This window comes from Ascaphus truei, unplaced genomic scaffold (genome assembly GCF_040206685.1).
Source record: "Ascaphus truei isolate aAscTru1 unplaced genomic scaffold, aAscTru1.hap1 HAP1_SCAFFOLD_1105, whole genome shotgun sequence".
Lineage (NCBI taxonomy): Eukaryota > Metazoa > Chordata > Amphibia > Anura > Ascaphidae > Ascaphus > Ascaphus truei.
This window is the reverse complement of record NW_027453971.1, coordinates 40,834-47,588: the sequence shown is the minus strand read 5'-3', so window position 1 is coordinate 47,588 and position 6,755 is coordinate 40,834. Positions and strand designations below refer to the sequence as shown.

The 6,755-nt window shown below is 46.1% G+C and overlaps 1 long non-coding RNA gene across 5 annotated transcripts; it reads right to left on the bottom strand.

The window, feature by feature from the left end:
* Positions 1 to 1,124: 1,124 nt before the first annotated feature.
* LOC142475207 (uncharacterized) lies at positions 1,125 to 6,179 on the bottom strand. 5 transcript variants are annotated; one of them, XR_012790789.1, is made up of 5 exons: positions 3,551 to 6,179; positions 3,174 to 3,284; positions 2,158 to 3,099; positions 1,566 to 1,713; positions 1,125 to 1,299 (listed from the first exon to the last, which is right to left on the bottom strand). It is a non-coding gene; the product is annotated as an uncharacterized LOC142475207 (long non-coding RNA). The 5 variants fall into 5 exon arrangements; XR_012790788.1 differs by having other exon boundaries at positions 3,174 to 6,179; XR_012790790.1 differs by having other exon boundaries at positions 2,158 to 3,698; positions 3,847 to 6,179.
* Between the last annotated feature and the right edge of the window lie 576 nt (positions 6,180 to 6,755).

Below are 6,755 nucleotides of genomic sequence, written 5' to 3'. Positions count from 1 at the left end.
ACAAACATATACTGTACCTCACTACAACACACACAGCACAAACAGCTACTGTACCTCACTACAACACACACAGCACAAACAGCTACTGTACCTCACTACAGCACACACAGCACAAACAGCTACTGTACCTCACTACAACACACACAGCACAAACAGATACTGTACCTCACTACAACACACACAGCACAAACAGCTACTGTACCTCACTACAACACACACAGCACAAACAGCTACTGTACCTCACTACAACACACACAGCACAAACAGCTACTGTACCTCACTACAACACACAGCACAAACAGATACTGTACCTCACTACAACACACACAGCACAAACAGCTACTGTACCTCACTACAACACACACAGCACAAACAGCTACTGTACCTCACTACAACACACACAGCTACTGTACCTCACTACAACACACACAGCACAAACAGCTACTGTACCTCACTACAGCACACACAGCACAAACAGCTACTGTACCTCACTACAACACACACAGCACAAACAGCTACTGTACCTCACTACAACACACACAGCACAAACAGCTACTGTACCTCACTACAACACACACAGCACAAACAGATACTGTACCTCACTACAACACATACAGCACAAACAGCTACTGTACCTCACTACAACACACACAGCACAAACAGCTACTGTACCTCACTACAACACACACAGCACAAACAGATACTGTACCTCACTACAACACACACAACACACACAGCTACTGTACCTCACTACAGCACACACAGCACAAACAGCTACTGTACCTCACTACAACACACACAGCACAAACAGCTACTGTACCTCACTACAACACACACAGCACAAACAGCTACTGTACCTCACTACAACACACACAGCACACACAGCTACTGTACCTCACTACAACACACACAGCACACACAGCTACTGTACCTCACTACAACACACACAGCACACACAGATACTGTACCTCACTACAACACACACGGCACAAACAGATACTGTACCTCACTACAACACACAGCACAAACAGATACTGTACCTCACTACAACACACACAGCACTAACAGCTACTGTACCTCACTACAGCACACACAGCACAAACAGCTACTGTACCTCACTACAACACACACAGCACACACAGCTACTGTACCTCACTACAGCACACACAGCACAAACAGCTACTGTACCTCACTACAACACACACAGCACAAACAGCTACTGTACCTCACTACAACACACACAGCACAAACAGCTACTGTACCTCACTACAACACACACAGCACACACAGCTACTGTACCTCACTACAACACACACAGCACACACAGCTACTGTACCTCACTACAACACACACAGCACACACAGATACTGTACCTCACTACAACACACACGGCACAAACATATACTGTACCTCACTACAACACACAGCACAAACAGATACTGTACCTCACTACAACACACACAGCACAAACAGCTACTGTACCTCACTACAACACACACAGCACAAACAGCTACTGTACCTTACTACAACACACACAGCACACACAGCACACACAGCTACTGTACCTCACTACAACACACACAGCACAAACAGCTACTGTACCTCACTACAACACACACAGCACAAACAGCTACTGTACCTCACTACAACACACACAGCACACACAGCTACTGTACCTCACTACAACACACACAGCACAAACAGCTACTGTACCTCACTACAGCACACACAGCACACACAGCTACTGTACCTCACTACAACACACACAGCACAAACAGCTACTGTACCTCACTACAACACACACAGCACAAACAGATACTGTTCCTCACTACAACACACACAGCACAAACAGATACTGTACCTCACTACAACACACACAGCACAAACAGATACTGTACCTCACTACAGCACACACAGCACAAACATATACTGTACCTCACTACAACACACACAGCACAAACAGCTACTGTACCTGACTACAGCACACACAGCACAAACAGCTACTGTACCTCACTACAACACACACAGCACAAACAGCTACTGTACCTCACTACAGCACACACAGCACAAACATATACTGTACCTCACTACAACACACACAGCACAAACAGCTACTGTACCTCACTACAACACACACAGCACAAACAGCTACTGTACCTCACTACAGCACACACAGCACAAACAGCTACTGTACCTCACTACAACACACACAGCACAAACAGATACTGTACCTCACTACAACACACACAGCACAAACAGCTACTGTACCTCACTACAACACACACAGCACAAACAGCTACTGTACCTCACTACAACACACACAGCACAAACAGCTACTGTACCTCACTACAACACACAGCACAAACAGATACTGTACCTCACTACAACACACACAGCACAAACAGCTACTGTACCTCACTACAACACACACAGCACAAACAGCTACTGTACCTCACTACAACACACACAGCTACTGTACCTCACTACAACACACACAGCACAAACAGCTACTGTACCTCACTACAACACACACAGCACAAACAGCTACTGTACCTCACTACAGCACAAACAGCTACTGTACCTCACTACAACACACACAGCACAAACAGCTACTGTACCTCACTACAACACACACAGCACAAACAGCTACTGTACCTCACTACAACACACACAGCACAAACAGATACTGTACCTCACTACAACACATACAGCACAAACAGCTACTGTACCTCACTACAACACACACAGCACAAACAGCTACTGTACCTCACTACAACACACACAGCACAAACAGATACTGTACCTCACTACAACACACACAACACACACAGCTACTGTACCTCACTACAGCACACACAGCACAAACAGCTACTGTACCTCACTACAACACACACAGCACAAACAGCTACTATACCTCACTACAACACACACAGCACAAACAGCTACTGTACCTCACTACAACACACACAGCACAAACAGCTACTGTACCTCACTACAACACACACAGCACAAACAGCTACTGTACCTCACTACAACACACACAGCACAAACAGCTACTGTACCTCACTACAGCACACACAGCACAAACAGCTACTGTACCTCACTACAACACACACAGCACACACAGCTACTGTACCTCACTACAGCACACACAGCACAAACAGCTACTGTACCTCACTACAACACACACAGCACAAACAGCTACTGTACCTCACTACAACACACACAGCACAAACAGCTACTGTACCTCACTACAACACACACAGCACACACAGCTACTGTACCTCACTACAACACACACAGCACACACAGCTACTGTACCTCACTACAACACACACAGCACACACAGATACTGTACCTCACTACAACACACACGGCACAAACAGATACTGTACCTCACTACAACACACAGCACAAACAGATACTGTACCTCACTACAACACACACAGCACAAACAGCTACTGTACCTCACTACAACACACACAGCACAAACAGCTACTGTACCTCACTACAACACACACAGCACACACAGCACACACAGCTACTGTACCTCACTACAACACACACAGCACAAACAGCTACTGTACCTCACTACAACACACACAGCACAAACAGCTACTGTACCTCACTACAACACACACAGCACACACAGCTACTGTACCTCACTACAACACACACAGCACAAACAGCTACTGTACCTCACTACAGCACACACAGCACACACAGCTACTGTACCTCACTACAACACACACAGCACAAACAGCTACTGTACCTCACTACAACACACACAGCACAAACAGATACTGTTCCTCACTACAACACACACAGCACAAACACCTACTGTACCTCACTACAGCACACACAGCACAAACAGCTACTGTACCTCACTACAACACACACAGCACAAACAGCTACTGTACCTCACTACAGCACACACAGCACAAACATATACTGTACCTCACTACAACACACACAGCACAAACAGCTACTGTACCTCACTACAACACACACAGCACAAACAGCTACTGTACCTCACTACAGCACACACAGCACAAACAGCTACTGTACCTCACTACAACACACACAGCACAAACAGATACTGTACCTCACTACAACACACACAGCACAAACAGCTACTGTACCTCACTACAACACACACAGCACAAACAGCTACTGTACCTCACTACAACACACACAGCACAAACAGCTACTGTACCTCACTACAACACACAGCACAAACAGATACTGTACCTCACTACAACACACACAGCACAAACAGCTACTGTACCTCACTACAACACACACAGCACAAACAGCTACTGTACCTCACTACAACACACACAGCTACTGTACCTCACTACAACACACACAGCACAAACAGCTACTGTACCTCACTACAACACACACAGCACAAACAGCTACTGTACCTCACTACAGCACACACAGCACAAACAGCTACTGTACCTCACTACAACACACACAGCACAAACAGCTACTGTACCTCACTACAACACACACAGCACAAACAGCTACTGTACCTCACTACAACACACACAGCACAAACAGATACTGTACCTCACTACAACACATACAGCACAAACAGCTACTGTACCTCACTACAACACACACAGCACAAACAGCTACTGTACCTCACTACAACACACACAGCACAAACAGATACTGTACCTCACTACAACACACACAACACACACAGCTACTGTACCTCACTACAGCACACACAGCACAAACAGCTACTGTACCTCACTACAACACACACAGCACAAACAGCTACTGTACCTCACTACAACACACACAGCACAAACAGCTACTGTACCTCACTACAACACACACAGCACAAACAGCTACTGTACCTCACTACAACACACACAGCACAAACAGCTACTGTACCTCACTACAACACGCACAGCACAAACAGCTACTGTACCTCACTACAACACACACAGCACAAACAGCTACTGTACCTCACTACAACACACACAGCACAAACAGCTACTGTACCTCACTACAACACACACAGCACAAACAGCTACTGTACCTCACTACAGCACACACGGCACAAACAGCTACTGTACCTCACTACAACACACACAGCACAAACAGCTACTGTACCTCACTACAACACAAACAGCACAAACAGCTACTGTACCTCACTACAACACACACAGCACAAACAGCTACTGTACCTCACTACAGCACACACAGCACAAACAGCTACTGTACCTCACTACAACACGCACAGCACAAACAGCTACTGTACCTCACTACAACACACACAGCACAAACAGCTACTGTACCTCACTACAGCACACACAGCACAAACAGCTCCTGTACCTCACTACAGCACACACAGCACAAACAGCTACTGTACCTCACTACAACACGCACAGCACAAACAGCTACTGTACCTCACTACAGCACACACAGCACAAACAGATACTGTACCTCACTACAACACACACAGCACAAACAGCTACTGTACCTCACTACAACACGCACAGCACAAACAGCTACTGTACCTCACTACAACACACACAGCACAAACAGCTACTGTACCTCACTACAGCACACACAGCACAAACAGCTACTGTACCTCACTACAACACACACAGCACAAACAGCTACTGTACCTCACTACAACACACACAGCACAAACAGCTACTGTACCTCACTACAACACACACAGCACAAACAGCTACTGTACCTCACTACAACACACACAGCACAAACAGATACTGTACCTCACTACAACACACACAGCACAAACAGCTACTGTACCTCACTACAACACACACAGCACAAACAGCTACTGTACCTCACTACAACACACACAGCACAAACAGCTACTGTACCTCACTACAACATGTACAGCACAAACAGCTACTGTACCTCACTACAACACGCACAGCACAAACAGCTACTGTACCTCACTACAACACACACAGCACAAACAGCTACTGTACCTCACTACAACACACACAGCTACTGTACCTCACTACAACACACACAGCACAAACAGCTACTGTACCTCACTACAACACACACAGCACAAACAGATACTGTACCTCAATACAACACACACAGCACACACAGCTACTGTACCTCACTACAACACGCACAGCACAAACAGCTACTGTACCTCACTACAACACACACAGCACAAACAGATACTGTACCTCACTACAACACGCACAGCACAAACAGCTACTGTACCTCACTACAACACGCACAGCACAAACAGCTACTGTAACTCACTACAACACACACAGCACAAACAGCTACTGTACCTCACTACAACACACACAGCACAAACAGATACTGTACCTCAATACAACACACACAGCACAAACAGCTACTGTACCTCACTACAACACACACAGCACAAACAGCTACTGTACCTCACTACAACACGCACAGCACAAACAGCTACTGTACCTCACTACAACACACACAGCACAAACAGCTACTGTACCTCACTACAACACACAGCACAAACAGCTACTGTACCTCACTACAACACGCACAGCACAAACAGCTACTGTACCTCACTACAACACACAAAGCACAAACAGCTACTGTACCTCACTACAACACACACAGCACAAACAGATACTGTACCTCAATACAACACGCACAGCACAAACAGCTACTGTATCTCACTACAACACACACAGCACAAACAGCTACTGTACCTCACTACAACACGCACAGCACAAACAGCTACTGTACCTCACTAC